Source organism: Mus musculus, chromosome 6, assembly GCF_000001635.26.
Source record: "Mus musculus strain C57BL/6J chromosome 6, GRCm38.p6 C57BL/6J".
Classification (NCBI taxonomy): domain Eukaryota; kingdom Metazoa; phylum Chordata; class Mammalia; order Rodentia; family Muridae; genus Mus; species Mus musculus.
In genome coordinates this window covers 42,856,982-42,875,049 of record NC_000072.6, presented here as the reverse complement: position 1 = coordinate 42,875,049, position 18,068 = coordinate 42,856,982, and the positions used below count along the sequence as shown (strand labels likewise).

At 38.6% G+C, this 18,068-nt stretch overlaps 4 annotated features.

The window, feature by feature from the left end:
• Nucleotides 4,508-5,409: an enhancer, noted in NCBI's record as "Sfaktiria enhancer fragment used in the transgene reporter constructs". NCBI's record gives its function as "activates a minimal E1b promoter by reporter assays in transgenic zebrafish olfactory sensory neurons, and a minimal Hsp68 promoter in transgenic mice olfactory epithelium" and the evidence as "EXISTENCE:transgenic organism evidence [ECO:0001131][PMID:25417106]".
• Nucleotides 4,852-5,343: a transcriptional cis regulatory region, noted in NCBI's record as "Sfaktiria enhancer segment used in the LSCHR array". NCBI's record gives its function as "acts cooperatively with segments of the Lipsi, Crete, H and Rhodes Greek islands to upregulate expression of the Rhodes cluster olfactory receptor genes when inserted as an array next to the endogenous Rhodes enhancer" and the evidence as "EXISTENCE:transgenic organism evidence [ECO:0001131][PMID:28933695]".
• Nucleotides 4,988-5,047: a protein binding site, noted in NCBI's record as "emsa-sfk-comp-F composite probe that binds both Lhx2 and Ebf1". NCBI's record gives the evidence for it as "EXISTENCE:protein binding evidence [ECO:0000024][PMID:28933695]".
• Nucleotides 4,988-5,047: a protein binding site, noted in NCBI's record as "emsa-sfk-comp-F composite probe that binds both Lhx2 and Ebf1". NCBI's record gives the evidence for it as "EXISTENCE:protein binding evidence [ECO:0000024][PMID:28933695]".

Sequence of the window (18,068 nt, the reverse complement as noted above, 5' to 3'; positions counted from 1 at the left end):
AGGCATTGGATCTTTTGGTACTAGAGTTACAGGTAGTTATTAAGAATCAAGAAAATGCTGGGAACTGAACTCAGGTCATCTGCAAGAAAAGTTTAACTGTTCTCTCATTGCTCTGACCTCTCCTTTTCAATGGTAAGTACTTTCTTAGCATCTCTTTGCTTCACAGTTCTATATAAATAATATAAATATGTGTATAAGTAATTCCTATATTTTTTCTAGCAATTTTAGGGTTTAAAGTATATTTGTATGTATTTATTCCTAGCAAAACTAAATAAAGTTTTGTGTTATTATTGACCACTGGATTGTTATATTTCTTGAGTTGCTTGTCTGCATCCCTTCGTCATTTAACACATTTGTCTGCCTATGATGTGTATCCTGGGCCCTAGCAGATAGGAAATGCTGAATGCTTGCTGAATGAGTGATGGAAGGGACTAAGAGTAGGAAGTTAGGGAAGGGAGAATACAGGCTGGTCAAGAACTATGTATTTATTATTAATTCACTTTTACTGTAATTTTTAAATTTTTAATAATATTTACTTATTCTTACATTTGTGTGGGTGTTTTGCCTGGACATATATCTGTGCACCTCATGTATGCAGGGTATCTGTGGAAGTCAGAAAAGGGCACCCAATCCCCATGAACTGGAGTTACAAATGTATGTGAGCTGCCATGTGGATGCTGAGAACTGGTTCTGAGTCCTCTGCAGGAACAATGTGTTCTTGATAGCTGGTGCCTTTCTCTAGTCCCACTCATGGTATTTTTATTAAGGTTATGGATTTCAGGCATTCACTTCCTATAGCTAAATTTTCCATTTGATACTTGAGGTTTTCTGTTGGAAGCTTTGTAACTTAGCCTTTTCAATACTTCTACACTTTATAAACACATCCAGCCATATTACAGTTTCAATATTTCTTTTGTTTTCAACTGAAAATAATTTAATCCAATCTAATTAGTATTAGAATTAAAAACTTAGTTCATCTTGAGAATTCCAGCATTATTAAGCCAATGGCATCCAAACATTTGCTTATGGCCAAGAACAGTTTCAAAAAGTTTAAATATCCAGCACATTATTTTAACGTGAGATTCAAAATTTTAATGTAAGTTCTAAAGAATGACTTTGCTTTAAAGATGAATTTCTTTTCTTTATAATTCTTTACAATATCAGCCACTGTTATGCACTTTACTTTACAGAAAAATTAGTAAAGACACTACCCAAACCTGCCAAATCTTCTTCGAGCTCTTGCAAACATGTATACCATCTCTTCTGCTGTCCTCCTCTTCCCTGTTCAGTGCTCATGTTCCTTTCCTGAACTATTTAAAAGCAAACAGCAGGCAAGCCTCACTCAGTGCTCTAATACAAATTTCAAAGTGCTGAAGGCACAATGTCATGCAGCTGCCTCATAATACACTCAGACATGAAGGAAACATTTCTGAAACCAGAAACTGTGGGAATTCTTTAGCTTCCGGCAGGGTTTCTTTTACTTTCTGTTCCAGGACCTTATACAGGATCTTGAACTGCCTATCAATTTTCATTCTCTTCTGGTCAATCTGTCTTTCCCTGTCTTTCATGTTGTCAATAATTTTAAAGTCTATGATCCTTGTGTTCTTCATGTGTGCCTTTATCTGATTCAACATTACTAACAGACATGGGTTAGAGTTGCTAGGCTAGAGCATCTAAGAGACAATTCTGGGCTAACATCTGCACCTTAGGGGCCAGGTGGTATTGAGCCAGCTACCTCAGACAACATTTTAACTTTGATACATGATGCTATCAGGTTAATTTACCATAAAGCATCATGTTCTTTGTGTGATTCATTAGGGTTTGTTGTAGATATGTTCACACTTTGCTGACATTTTCCTTCCTACCACAAGGTTTAACTCTACTGGTAGATCCTCTACCAACAACACCATTGTAAAGTTGCCAAATGACAACGTTTCATTTTCATAGTTGCTGTTGCATTTATGGTTTTCTTACCTGTTAGAAGGAGCTTTTACATATCAGTTGTTTTATATTCATTTTTATCAGCATAGACTCATGAATGTTTGTGGGTTGATGTCTTTTTTTTTTATCTTTCTTCATTCCCACCCTCTCCCCTCTCTGCTATTTTCTTCTCCTTCCTCCCTGTTGTACCAGTTCTGTTTTATGACAGGGTCCCTTGTAGCCCAGGCTGGTATCAAACTTGTGTAATACCTGAGACTAGCCTTAAATAACTGGTCTTCCTCTCTGCATCTTTCAAATACTGTGATTCAGGGAGAATGAGAGTCCCTTCTAGGCAGCTTCCGCTCCCTCCAACACACTTCACAATTCTTGGAGAAATTTCCTATTTTCTGGTATAAATTGCATCATGCTCATTTGTGTTCTGGAACAATCCATTTGTTCATTTCTATGTTTAAGAATGGCATACAGATCATGATCTGGGGCTCAGTGTACTTATGGAAAGCAGGAAACCAGTTCTCCTAGAGTAATGCAGTTACATACTTATACACATATCCACAAGTATTTCCATGTGTATACATTTTTAAAAAAGCATAGATTTCCCAAATAATATATTATCCTTAGAATAAAAATGTGTTGCTCTTTGAAAAATACAATTAAGAACGTGAAAGAGGGTTGGCAGGATTGCTCAGTGGGTACGGGAGCTGATGCCAAGTTTGGTGAGCTGAGTTTGAGCACTGGCACCTGTATGGTAGAAAAAGCGATCCAACTTCATGCAATTTGTCCTCTGACTAACATGTATGTGCTGTGGCTGCTCCCCTTACCAGCCAAATAAAAATTAATAAGTAATAAATACATGTATAAATTTTGTTGAAAGAAAGGTTCATGTTCTTCTTAAAGCAGAGAATATTGATTGTAGTTTTTAAGCATAAAAAAACTACCATATTCAATGAAATACATGAATAATTCTAGTATATGATGTAAATACTACATGCTAACTGATGATATCATTGGAGAAGCCTCACTATATATTACATTCTGACAAAGGACTTCTACTCAGAATATCTAATAAAACTGTGTACTTTGATAAGAATATAAATGGCCCAATTTAAAGTGAGCAAACATCCTAAACTAAAAGCTGGCAGAAGAAAACACAGAACAGTTAAGAAACACATCAAAGGACACTTAACACCATTGGGTGTCAGGGAATTGCAAATTAAGGCATGGAGGTGCTAAACCAGCTTACTGTGATGTTCAAAAATAATAAGCCCAACTATGGGAAGAAAGGCAAAGTGAAACTCCAACTGCTGTTAGTGGACATGAGCTGTGCTTGTATAAGCAAGCCCAAAAGGCCCTAACCTTAAAGATTTGGGTCTCAGTGTGGCTATATTGAAGATACTGGGACCTTTGAGAGGTGGTGCCTAGGGGAAGTCTGTAGGTTACTGGAGACCTGTCCTGAATGGCATGGACCACAGACTCTTCCTCACTCATCTTCTCTTGCTTCCTGGCTATGAAGTAGATAGCTTTGCTCCACCTTGTAATGCCATGATGTGCTATGCTGCCACAGGCCCAAAAGAAGCAAGGAATGCCAGTCACTGACTAAAATTTCTGCATCTATAATTTAAAATAAACCTTAATCTTTAAAAAATATTTAAAAATTGTGTGTGTGTGTGTGTGTGTGTGTGTGTGTGTGTGTGTGTGTGTGTGCATGCATGTGTGTGCATTTATGTGCATCATGTATTTGGAAGCCCTAAGAGCCAGAAGAGGATATTTGAGTCACTGGCACTGGAGTTACTGGTGGTTGTGAGCTATCTGATATGGGTGCTGGAAACTGAACCTAGGTCCTCTGTAAGAGCACTAACCATTCTTAACTGTTGAATGGCTTTCCATCCCCCAAACCTTAAACTTTAATCTTTGTAAGCTGACATCTTGGCTATTTGTCAGAAATCTGACAAAGACAGTATAAAGTGGAATAACAATATTCAATGTCGTTATATATTCACTCATGACCCAGAAACCTCCCTTCTAGGTGAAATAGCAAGTAATACTTCCAAACATTTATCAGAGATTGGAGGCTTATGTCTACACAGACATGCTCTGACATGTCCCCAGCTGTTCTTAAAAATATCAAAAAACTTTAATTATAGTATTCAGTCATGTTGCTACTAAAAGGGCACTTGGTTCAACTTAATGCCATTATTTTTCAATATATACATAACTGGGATCATATTTACCACTTATTACCTTCTCTAAACCCCTCCCAACTCCTGTGACTCTCTTCTTTACAAATATTTTCCTCTTACTTCCATGTGTTTCCCTGCACCCACTTGAACTATAGTGTTTAATTAGGGTTGCTTTTGTAATGGGCTATTCCTAGAGCATAAATTAAGAATCAACTTCAGAAAGTTGTTTTCTGAACTCTTCACAGAAGTCATGATACTCAAGTGCTGCCATATATATATGGAAGAGAGAGAGATGAAAACTTTATTCTTCAAAGCAGCTTGAATTAAATGGTTTTTTCATCATAATATAACTAATCAATTCAAATTCCTAGCTGTTTGTTTTTTGGCCGGGGGAGGTTTGTATGTGCTTTCTTTGAGTCCTGTTATTCTAGGGATGAAGGGCTAAGCAGCTTATCCATTGAGTTGAGTGAAGCCATAGGTAGCCTGAGTCTGGGCCCAGGAACCACAAGACAGAATATATAAGGCAGATTGAAGACCTGAGCAGCATGGCAACACTCTTGATGCTTTCAGGACACTATTGAGTGGTCCAGAGCCTCAACCATGATCAAAAAACTAATTGGGATACCCTTTCCTGTAAAAGAACCATTAAATCCTGGGGTTCCTTGCCTGCCTCTTGAACTCTTCTGAGGCTGTGACTGGATCCATGGGGTTCCAGTTGAAAGGCTGCCCAGTATAACCGACTTGAGGTTCTCAGAAGTTTCCAAACCTTGGCTCTTCTGAATTTCTTGTTCTCTCCTGGCTCAGGAGCCCTTCAGAGAACTCATTAAAGACACACAGCTGGAAAGTTGCCTCTGGCATCTTAGCAAAGATGAAAAGAAAAAAAAAACTTTTTAATTGATCTCCAAGGAATAGAAACCATGGTAAGATTTAAAAAGTAAGCGTCAGGAAAACTATCTCCTTGCGGGGTTCATTAAAACTTTGCCACTGTTAATTACAAAAGCAGCATTCCCCAGGCATATTCTCAGGGGACCAGGAGTCCTTAGCCTTAGGGGAAGTCTGGCTTACTCAGCCACAGGGCATAGAGTAAGCGATTGGCCTCCCTGGGAGACTGAAGATCCCAACCTCTTATTAATGAATGAAGCTCTTCCCATTCACACACATTTATCTAAAGAATAATAAATCTGATATGTCTCCACACACTTTAAACACTGTACTAAGATCTTTCTATGCTTTCTGACCTTGTCCAAGCTGCTTTGGAAGGGCCTATGCGTAGGTAGGAAGAGCATGCCTGCCTTCAAGCTGTGCTCCCAGCAGAAAAATAATGATGCCTTGGGATCAATTGTGAATGCTAGATCTAGGAAACTTGCCTCTACTTGCTTTTCCTCTGTGAAGAGGGAGGCAATGGATGCTCAGTTTTCCATGCTCTTTTGATGTCAACAAAATGTATATAAAGGATATTAAGCTAGAATTTACTCAAGTTAGCACTATTTCACATTTGCCATCTCATGCTCCTAGCATGTGTCTACCCCAGCTGCTATTAACCAAAAGCCCAATCCTATACTTCCCTTGACATATGTCCCACTTAGGCACTTGTGAGGATGTGCTAACAAAATAGAATCTATATGAACAGGCAGGTAATGAACTGGTGCCAATTTATCCAAGTCCCCCTGTGAGCCTTTACCACAGCTCAAGGTATGGGGCATGTTTAGGTTAATATGTCACAGAGTGTGTGAAGGTCCTCTGGGAAGCAAGATAAGATTATGTGGGAGTTTCATGAAGGAAGATGTGGAAGGCTGGAAATCATAGGCAGCACAGCCCCCCCTTTGCTCTTAGGCTTCACTTCCAAAATGAAGAAGGAAGAGTACAGAATGTGGGAGGGTAGATGGACATACAGAAAAGAACTCCACCTCATGAATGTAAAATTTAAAAAAACAGAAGTGGGAAACCATAATTTACCAGCTTGCTTAATGATATATTCAAGTAGGCAATGATACTAGGAGACAGGACCCTCATAACTTCAAGGTCTTGTAGACTTTTGGTGCTATGCAAGTTCTGAAGTTCTTAGTTCTGAAGGCAGGGAGCTTTCTCTGCCTTGGTTACTCTTAATCACTAAGGCACAGAGATTGTCCTTTCCAATGGAGAAATCTGATGGAAGTCACAAACCAACACACCAACGTTTATGTTATCAGTCATGGAACATTGACATAATATGCCTGCTGGTGTACTGAGGAGGGGGATATAGTGTGGCCTGTGTAGAGTTCTCCCCTACCACAACCAAGTTACATCTTAATCTAAAATAGGAGTTATCCAAACACCAGGACGTTCTACATAACAAACAGTCTGGAATCTTCAAAGAATGGCAAGGACATAACAGACAGGGGATGTGAGGAACCTTCTAGAGGAAATGAGACTAACAAATACAAAGCTGACTGCAGAGAGCAATCCTGACGAGGTGCTGAATTGAAAATCTCAAGCAGTCACTTTTACATGCTATTGTTTTATCAATATTTAATTTCATACATGTGGCTTGTATTTGTCTATTAAGTCTAATATTTGTCCTTGGAAAATACCAGTTATATTATTCAGAGATGAAAAGATTAATGAATTACACATATTTTATTGGGTTCTACAATGTCTACAATGTCTAAATTATACTTTTTCTAAGTTTCATTTATAACTATAGGGTTTGCTGTGACTTGATATGCCAGGAGCAACATAAATAAATGACAAATAGAAATTATGTCAAAGGGTTGATACTAGAAACTAGAAAATATAGGAGAATAAGATATGAATGCTTATTTATAAATATTCACAAAATTCTATAATAATAAAAATTTAGAAAAAGAAAGAATTAATTCACTGTGACTAGCAGTTTCAGAAAAGATAGAAACTGTGCCAGATGGTGACTAAATACTTTCCCCTTAGGAACAGGAAGAATTTGAAGATGCCTGCACTATGTAAATTCAGTATGGTAATGATGGTATAGGAAGTACAATAGAACACAAAAAGAAACAGAAGGCATTTGGGTTAGAAATGAAAAAGAAGGCTGTCTCTCCCCCCAGATGCCATGATTGTGTGTTCTGCACACACTGGATAAATGACAGAGTTGATGTTTTGTCTTCTTCCTCTTTTAAGTGGGGAATCTTTTGATGCTTTGGACATTTGAAGATGTTCCCACTTACACCTACCTATTTTTGTGAGATATTTTATTGCAGGTGAAATGAAAGAACACTTGTCTAACCTAACAGGATGGTCAGATACTTTTTGCTTCTTGGTTGGTAATAAGCTAAGTATATTTTCAGGTAAAGCAACCTTCTTTTCTAGGCTTAGGTCCATTAAAGTGTGAGTAGAGGGTCTATGGAGTGAAGTGCCCTTGTCATTTGTAGTCTAGAAGTGTGAACTGTGTTTATTTAGTTTTCATGGGCTCCTGTGGATGTTTATGCTTTTTTCTGCCTTCTTTCTTTATGTGTGTCTGTGTATGCAGCTGTACATACCCATGGTTGTGTGGTCAGGGCCAGAGGAGGTCATTATATATCTTCTGTTGTCATCCTGCATTTTATCTTCTTGGCACAGGGTATCTTAACTGAACTGAAATCCCATTGTTTCAGCTGAACTGGCTGGCCCAAGAACTTGCTGGTTCCACCCGTCTGCACCTTCCAAAACTAGGGCTACAATCCTATGTAGCCATACCCAGCTTTTTTATATGCTGGGGATTTGCACTCATATCCTGCTTGCACAGAAAATACTCTTACCCACTGAATCACTTCTCCAACCCTTTTGCCTTCCTGAACACATTGTATAAATTTGTGACACTTGTCTCATCATCCTTGTCATCTAAAGCCATTTTTGATGCATCCTGCATCCAGTTAAATAGAATTGTAGATCAAGTTTTCCTGAATTTATGCATATATGAAAATTCTTCTGCCAGAGCATGACCAATACAGATGAAGATGCTCACAGTCAACCATTGGACTGAGCATGGTGACCCCAAGGGAAGAGTTAGGGGAAGGGTTGAAGGGGCTGAAGGGAATTGCAACCCCATAGGAAGAACAATACCAACTAACAAGACTTGCCAGAGCTTTCAGGGACAAAAACATCAACCAAAGAATACACATGGAAGGACCCCATGGCTCCAGCCACAGATGTAGCAGAAGATTACCTATATGGCATCAATGGGATGGGATGCCCTTGGTCCTGTGGAAGCTCGATGCTACAGCTTAGGGGAATTCTAGGGTGGTGAGATGGAGCTGAATGGGTGGGTGGGGGGAGCACCCTCATAGAGGCAGGGGCTGGGGGATGGGATAGAGGGCTTACAGAGGAGAAACCGGGAAAGGGACAATGTTTGAAATGTAAACAAATAAAATAACCAATTTAAAAAAAAGAAAGAAAGAAAATCCTTGCATCGAAGATAAAATTTTGTACTGCTGTGGTCTATTTCCTACACAATAATTTTGAATATTATTTCTAAAGTGATTAAACATGTGGCGATAATCTGTTATTTGTAGCCAGCTAGCGATCTTTGCTATGAACAGAACAGCCTGTAATGCAAAGAACTTTCTTCCCATTATTGATTCCAATTATTGATTCTTCCTTTCATTCCCATTTTCTTAAGATTCTGCTCAGTGGTGCATACATCAAAAAGTATTTTACTCTGGCTGGTGGGGACAAGAGCTATTCCTGGCATTGCATAAAGGAACACCTCCGTGTTTTTTTGCTGCAGCCCTATTAGGTTTCTTAGAGACACGTTGTTCAGTTCTCGTCTACCAGTTAAAGAAATTTGTGGTTCTTGGGAGCTCTCCTTTTTGTCCTTTTTGGCATTTCTTTTTCTGGTCCTGCTAATACTAGCCAGCCTAGCATTCCAAGAATCTGAAATTTATTTCCTGAACACATAGATTGCCAAGCCGTTTTAGTTCCTTCCACCTCTCTAAGCACCAAGCTGAAGCTATCATGGAGCAAGACCACCCATGGACTTCACTTGAATCAGAGAAATGGAAAAGATGGGTGGAATATGGACCACAAAGACAAGTCTTACCTGCACAAAAAAGTCTTTGTGGAGAAAGGCCAGAAGGAGATCATTTCCATTGTAAAAGTAATCTCCACAGATACCTTCTCCTGGCGTCTTTGAATGAGTACAGCTTAGATACACATAAAACAATGGTTTAGAAGGAAAAGTGCTTCAAATTGGGCTCTTCTGTCTTATGAACCCGTCACAGTTATTTAGAAAAATGCCATCAGCTTCAAAGATAATTGAAAGAAGTCAAAAAGTACTAGTGAACCCCATTCTCTATGGCAGCTATGTTCTACAGAGCAGCAAGTTAACAAATACCACTCAGCTTCCCCTACTGGAAAGGTATGATTAGGTTCCTACAGATCCCAGCTCAGAACATTTCATCAACTGAACAGTGTTTGCACCACGCGGTTCCTTTGCCGATGTCCTTATAAAACGAACCTGTTTCACCAGCTTGAAAACCTATCACTCTTCACAAACCTTTCAATGGCATTATGCTTGGCAAGTGTTTTTCCACTTCTTCCACAAACTTCCTCATCTTGTCACCATCCTTTATTGCAAGTTGAATGTTTTTTTTTTTTTTTTCAGGCTCTGTTCCTCTGTGGAATCTGTGCACCAGCCTGTGCCACACCAGAGGGTGTCTCATTTTCTTTTTCCAGGGAAGCATGATAACAGAATTGGTTGATTTTCAGCTTCATGGGGGGGGGGGGAGGAAGACAAGTTCAATGGCAGTCTAAAGTATATAGTGACACCAACACAAACAAACAAACAAACAAACAAGCAAATAGCTGCCTATAGAATCAGCTCATGCGTACACATTATCAAAGTGATATCCAGTGCAGAGGTCTGTGGAGGAACATCCATTGTGTGCTCTAGGACAGAATGCATCACCCAAGTTTTATATGCAGCTAATCAGTTGTCTAAACAAAAGGCATAAAGGGTGTAGAATACAATTCAATTCAGACTAACAGTCTGCCAGAAAATCTACAATGAAAAGGCCAGTAGCAAGCATTGAAAGTACATGTGTGATTATGATGACTACAGGTGTGATGATAAACATAGGGAGACTGCACATGCTAAACAAACATCCAGGAAATAGAGAAGTCAATATAAATAACAAGATTTGAGGCATAAAGAAGACAGGAGATTATGTCTTTTTTTTTTCACATCCAGAGGTCAAAGTATCTCACTTGGATCTGGAAATCTGACTTAAAGATCTGAGGGGTACATTTACTTGATAAGACTCAGCAATGATAACATGATCAGCTAAGATCAGACGAGAGAAGAGAAAGGAGGGCAGGAAAATAAAAACACAGACAAATATCATTGCTAAAAACAGGTAACCATCTACCAGTAACAGGTAATTCAATACAATGAAACAGAACATGAAAAATGAACCACAAATAATTGTAGGCCAGGAATATCGCTTTGATAGGGTGTTTGCCCAGTATTCACACGGCCCTGATCCCCAGCACCACAGAAACAAAAGGAAATTGTTATTAGAAGAATGTGAATTATTGAGAGGAAAGAGTAAAGCTGAGATCCAAACATGGACGTGACTACAAGATAAAATCTCCTTTCTCCAAATCATGAGGAGTACTAATATAAAATGACAACATAATTTTAATTTGGATTTTTTTTACCCATAAATGAAATAGTTTAAGATCTCAATTTCTCTCCTGTGATCTTTAGTTTTTCAGTACACAAGTCTTGTTCATAATTATGTGTGTTCCTAAGTATAATGAGTTCTCTGTGCAGACTTGTATCACATTTGCACAGAAATACCTTATCTTATGTGTATATCTTTTCTTTTCACTGCTATCATAATCATCAGTGCACATTACAAATGAGGAAGTTTCAGGCTGATACTTCATCCCATGCATCAAATGCTTCTTGAACCTTCTTTCTTATTCTCTCCTTCTCTGTTCTTACCAGCCTTTTTCTGCTTTCCTAAAAGTCTCCCTTCTACTTCCTTTTGTGTTTGTTTGTTTGTTTTCATATAGTAGAGAAAACATGTGACACCAGTCTTGCTGTGTCTGAAGAATTGCACATGATGAACTATAGTGCCTATGATTTAACTGCAAATGACAGAATTTCATCTTTCTTTGTGATTGAATAATAGTTCAGCCTCTCTCTCTCTCCCCCTTCCCGTGAGCGTGCGCGCGTGTGCGCGTGCGCGTGCGCGTGCGCGCGCGCGCGTGTGTGTGTGTGTGTGTGTGTGTGTGTGTGTGTGTGTGTGTGTGTGACTGTAGCATTTTTTTCTTTCTCTACTGATCTTTTGTTGGGGACTTAAGCTGTCTCCAGATCTTGGGTATTTTGAATAGTATTGTGATAAATGTGGGTGTGTACATGTGTGCTTTATGTATGAAGATATTTGCACAGTTGTATGCCCAAGAGTGCTATAGCTGTATCTCAGAAGAATCTCCAAATTGACCTTGGTAAGCCATTTAACAATCCCAAGAACAATGTATTCCTGCTACCTCTAATAACTTTTGTGTCCTAAGAACTTTTGTTATTTTGTTGTTGTTTGTAGAGCATTCATCCTCCATGGAAAAAAAATAGACACTCAAAGTAATCTTGATTGCCATTTTACACATGGATAAATACAACAAATATTTTTTTAAAGCTGTAAGATCAAAAAAAAAAAAAACCAAACAAACAAAAAAACAAAGCTGTAAGATCAGCCTAAGACCAGATAATAGAACCCCAAATATCATGATTTTTCAGTCATGATAATAAATGTTAACAGACAACTTATTGAAAGAATTTACAGACTTCTCTTATTTTTAAAAAGTTCAGCTTACTCTCTTTTTAGGAAAGATGTAAACCAAAGAGATTTCTCAGAATTAGAAAGGGAAGTCTGGACAACAGAGTGCCAGGCAAGCAGCAGCCATAAAAGTCACATCAGACGAGGTTCAATCCAGACCCAAAGCACAAGTGGGATATAAGGATATGAGTAGGAATGGAACAACACAGTGGCAGTGCAGACCGTCGACAGCTAAACTGCCATAAACAGGAGTTAAAGCAGGACCTGCTTCCATAAGGAGGACCCGCACACTGGTAAAGTGACACCTAAGTGGCTGGAGACATTCATTCCCTTTTCTCATCCAAATCAGATCATGGGAAAAGTTAAGACACAGACAGCCAGAGGATGGGACAGACAAAGGCATCTGGTGAATGTGCCAGAAGGGATTCTGAATCCAGAAGACAATGAACCTTCTTGGCAAATTCCACGAGAGCTTTCAAGCAAAGCCAAGCGAAGGGCAGAGATTAAACCATTCATAAAACTGGTTGCAAAAACTAGAAACAAAACAGGTAAAATTTTTCTCAACATGGTTTAAAAATCAAATACCAATGAGTTAAAGAATTAAAATTTCCAAGTATTTTAAATTTTCAAACGTAACAAGGTATAGAAATGTTTAAACGCTACTTAGAGAGGTCAAGTGGAAAGCCTTCCATGTTCTTGAATAGGACTATGAACATTTTAAACACAACAATTTCCCTGTAAGCTGTTCAATAAACAACATGCAACCCCACTGTAGGCAGCAGAAAGATTTACTCATTTTTAACTTACACAGGACGGACGATGCTAAAAGCATACTGGAAAGTACAAAGAATGAACAGCATAAAAACTCTACAAGAGAATAATCATGTTTAAAACTGGCCTTTTTTTTTTTTAATCACTTCAGACACCATAAATTATCACAATTTTAAGATTTAAACATTAAGTTACTAATTGTGGCTGGAGAGATATGTGATAAGCCAGTCCGAATCAAAAAGACTTTGGTAAACTAACTGAATATCTACTGGGATTTATCAAAAATCAGTGAGAGCACAATGGATTACATGATAAATGTAACAAAATTGCCAGCCATGCTACTAGTACTTAGAGGTAGGCCTCTCACTTTACATTGTTACTTATCTCTGAACTAGATCCATTCTGAAAGCATGTGGAATCAAGGGAAGGGGGGTTACCTACTTACTTTCAAGGGAAGACCATGCCAGTCTACAAATATTTAAAATCAATGGGTTGTAAAGATCTCTTTTATGTGTCCAGGCTTCTGGTGCTGGATTTTCTTGTTATGAAAGGCTGGCATTTGAGAAATGTCCATCTAGGATGTAGATTAACCAAGACAAAATAAATGTGATTCAATAATACAAAAGGAAAGTAAAAAGCATGGTTACCCGTTCCTTCTTTGCATGTTGGCTTTGAATTTGTTTTCACTCTTAAAATCATATATAACAGCTGAACATAGGGACATACATTATTAATCTCAGCGATGGGGAGGTAGAACCAGACACAGGAGATAAAGTTTATTTTAGGTTCTGCAGTGAGTTTCAGGCGGGCCAGGACTGCATTGCAAGGTCATATCTTTAAGAAAATCACAAATAATAGTAAATATATGAACTTCTTAGTAATGGTCATTTTCACCTCAATGCTGTGTCGCAAAGACCCAGTTCAGCTGTCTTGTCATCTACAGATAATTTTATGAGTTGTCTAACACAGTTTCACAAAACACACTTTGTTCAGATTTTTTCACATAATTTGAACTATTATGCATTTTAATTCCATGTATAAGCGCCCAGTGGAAATATTTTCACCAAGCAGGAAGCACCCGTTGACATAGCTGATGATAGTCATTCTTCCTTACTTTTGTTGTTGTTGTTGTTGTTGTTGCTTTTTCAAGACAGGGTTTCTCTGTGTAGCCATGGGTGTTCTGGAACTCACTCTGTAGACTAGGCTGACCTTGAACTCAGAAATCTGCCTGCCTCTGCCTCCAAGTGCTGGGATTAAAGGCATGCTCCACCACTGCCCAGCTCTTCCTTACTTTTGATATATACTTATAACTCTCGAGTCTGGCTGTGATTCTATAAGCACTGGAGGGACTAGCTTGGAGCGTCTGCCTTTGGTTTCCTGTGTGGTATCAGCTGAGAACAGTGCTTTACATTGGAGATTTAAAGCCTTCCTCTGCAGTTGATTGACATTTTACTTGTGACTTAAGTCTGCTTTCCTGTTTTTCTTGCGTTATACCTCTGCTCCTTAGTACACCCCTCCCTTCACAATCAATATTCTTTTGTGGGTTTCCTAGCCATCCAAACCTTTCAATATCCAGTGCAAATTCTGCCTCTCCTTAAAAAACAAAACAAAACAAAATAAAATTTTAAAACCCAAATCATGCGTTTTAATTACTCTGTTATCATAAGTCTCCTTCATGATCCATTAATCTGCTTTATTCACTGAATAATTAATATTTTCCCATCATATTATACTTCATGCTCATGTCCTATTATGCTAGAACACATGAGATGAGAAATCATGACTTATAATACTGTGCATCCAAACTGAAGGTGCACTTCACAGAAAAGGTTTTCGGCCTAATGTAGACCAAAGGAAGATTCTTAGTTTCAGATTTTGACTTATTTACCTGGATAATAGAGAATATCGGACCAGATGAGGAGCTCATGCTGGCTTAGCACTTACTGTCCAATGTATCCTTAACTGAGCACTACTTACATTGACCACTAGATGGCACCAACACCAAATAAAATTCTCTGCAAGTGGTCCTAACATTTTTTTTTTAACTAAATTCTGATTATGATTTCTTTTTTTTTTTTTTTAAGAGGAAGTACCGATTTATCCTGTAGCAAAATGAAAATATTATCATCAGAAAATGTTTTAATATAAATTTAAATTACAGGTCAATTTATCAATTGTCTTGGTCATAATTCAAGTATTTAGTACCCACATGTACATGGAGTTTTTTATTACAAAGCTGTTCAAAATATGCAATTCTTCCTGTACCATAGAAACTTCTTTTATTTATTTATTTATTTATTTATTTATTTATTTATTTATTTATTTATTTTCTTTCCATTTTTTATTAGGTATTTAGCTCATTTACATTTCCAATGCTATACCAAAAGTCCCCCATACCCACCCACCCCCACTCCCCTACCCGCCCACTCCCCCTTTTTGGCCCTGGCGTTCCCCTGTTCTGGGGCATATAAAGTTTGTGTGTCCAATGGGCCTCTCTTTCCAGTGATGGCCGACTAGGCCATCTTTTGATACATATGCAGCTAGAGTCAAGAGCTCCGGGGTACTGGTTAGTTCATAATGTTGATCCACCTATAGGGTTGCAGATCCCTTTAGCTCCTTGGGTACTTTCTCTAGCTCCTCCATTGGGAGCCCTGTGATCCATCCATTAGCTGACTGTGGGCATCCACTTCTGTGTTTGCTAGGCCCCGGCATAGTCTCACAAGAGACAGCTACATCTGGGTCCTTTCGATAAAATCTTGCTAGTGTATGCAATGGTGTCAGCGTTTGGATGCTGATTATGGGGTGGATCCCTGGATAAGGCAGTCTCTACATGGTCCACCCTTTAATCTCAGCTCCAAACTTTGTCTCTGTAACTCCTTCCAAGGGTGTTTTGTTCCCACTTCTAAGGAGGGGCATAGTGTCCACACTTCAGTCTTCATTTTTCTTGAGTTTCATGTGTTTAGGAAATTGTATCTTATATCTTGGGTATCCTAGGTTTTGGGCTAATATCCACTTATCAGTGAGTACATATTGTGTGAGTTCCTTTGTGAATGTGTTACCTCACTCAGGATGATGCTCTCCAGGTCCATCCATTTGGCTAGGAATTTCATAAATTCATTCTTTTTAATAGCTGAGTAGTACTCCATTGTGTAGATGTACCACATTTTCTGTATCCATTCCTCTGTTGAGGGGCATCTGGGTTCTTTCCAGCTTCTGGCTATTATAAATAATGCTGCTATGAACATAGTGGAGCATGTGTCCTTCTTACCAGTTGGGGCATCTTCTGGATATATGCCCAGGAGAGGTATTGCTGGATCCTCCGGTAGTACTATGTCCAATTTTCTGAGGAACCGCCAGACGGATTTCCAGAGTGGTTGTACAAGCCTGCAATCCCACCAACAATGGAGGAGTGTTCCTCTTTCTCCACATCCTCGCCAGCATCTGCTGTCACCTGAATTTTTGATCTTAGACATTCTGACTGGTGTGAGGTGGAATCTTAGGGTTGTTTTGATTTGCATTTCCCTGATGATTAAGGATGTTGAACATTTTTTCAGGTGCTTCTCTGCCATTCGGTATTCCTCAGGTGAGAATTCTTTGTTCAGTTCTGAGCCCCATTTTTTAATGGGGTTGTTTGATTTTCTGAAGTCCACCTTCTTGAGTTCTTTATATATGTTGGATATTAGTCCCCTATCTGATTTAGGATAGGTAAAGATCCTTTCCCAATCTGTTGGTGGTCTCTTTGTCTTATTGACGGTGTCTTTTGCCTTGCAGAAACTTTGGAGTTTCATTAGGTCCCATTTGTCAATTCTCGATCTTACAGCACAAGCCATTGCTGTTCTGTTCAGGAATTTTTCCCCTGTGCCCATATCTTCAAGGCTTTTCCCCACTTTCTCCTCTATAAGTTTCAGTGTCTCTGGTTTTATGTGAAGTTCTTTGATCCATTTAGATTTGACCTTAGTACAAGGAGATAAGTATGGATCGATTCGCATTCTTCTACATGATAACAACCAGTTGTGCCAGCACCAATTGTTGAAAATGCTGTCTTTCTTCCACTGGATGGTTTTAGCTCCCTTGTCGAAGATCAAGTGACCATAGGTGTGTGGGTTCATTTCTGGGTCTTCAATTCTATTCCATTGGTCTACTTGTCTGTCTCTATACCAGTACCATGCAGTTTTTACCACAATTGCTCTGTAGTAAAGCTTTAGGTCCGGCATGGTGATTCCACCAGAGGTTCTTTTATCCTTGAGAAGAGTTTTTGCTATCCTAGGTTTTTTGTTATTCCAGATGAATTTGCAAATTGCTCCTTCTAATTCATTGAAGAATTGAGTTGGAATTTTGATGGGGATTGCATTGAATCTGTAGATTGCTTTTGGCAAGATAGCCATTTTTACAATATTGATCCTGCCAATCCATGAGCATGGGAGATCTTTCCATCTTCTGAGATCTTCTTTAATTTCTTTCTTCAGAGACTTGAAGTTTTTATCATACAGATCTTTCACTTCCTTAGTTAGAGTCACGCCGAGATATTTTATATTATTTGTGACTATTGAGAAGGGTGTTGTTTCCCTAATTTCTTTCTCAGCCTGTTTATTCTTTGTGTAGAGAAAGGCCATTGACTTGTTTGAGTTAATTTTATATCCAGCTACTTCACCGAAGCTGTTTATCAGGTTTAGGAGTTCTCTGGTGGAATTTTTAGGGTCACTTATATATACTATCATATCATCTGCAAAAAGTGATATTTTGACTTCCTCCTTTCCAATTTGTATCCCCTTGATCTCCTTTTGTTGTCGAATTGCTCTGGCTAATACTTCAAGTACTATGTTGAAAAGGTAGGGAGAAAGTGGGCGGCCTTGTCTAGTCCCTGATTTTAGTGGGATTGCTTCCAGCTTCTCTCCATTTACTTTGATGTTGGCTACTGGTTTGCTGTAGATTGCTTTTATCATGTTTAGGTATGGGCCTTGAATTCCTGATCTTTCCAGAACTTTTATCATGAATGGGTGTTGGATCTTGTCAAATGCTTTTTCTGCATCCAACGAGATGATCATGTGGTTTTTGTCTTTGAGTTTGTTTATATAGTGGATTACATTGATGGATTTTCGTATATTAAACCATCCCTGCATTCCTGGAATAAAACCTACTTGGTCAGGATGGATGATTGCTTTAATGTGATCTTGGATTCGGTTAGCGAGAATTTTATTGAGGATTTTTGCATCGATATTCATAAGAGAAATTGGTCTGAAGTTCTCTATCTTTGTTGGATCTTTCTGTGGTTTAGGTATCAGAGTAATAGTGGCTTCATAAAATGAGTTGGGTAGAGTACTTTCTACTTCTATCTTGTGAAAAAGTTTGTGCAGAACTGGAATTAGATCTTCTTTGAAGGTCTGATAGAACTCTGCACTAAACC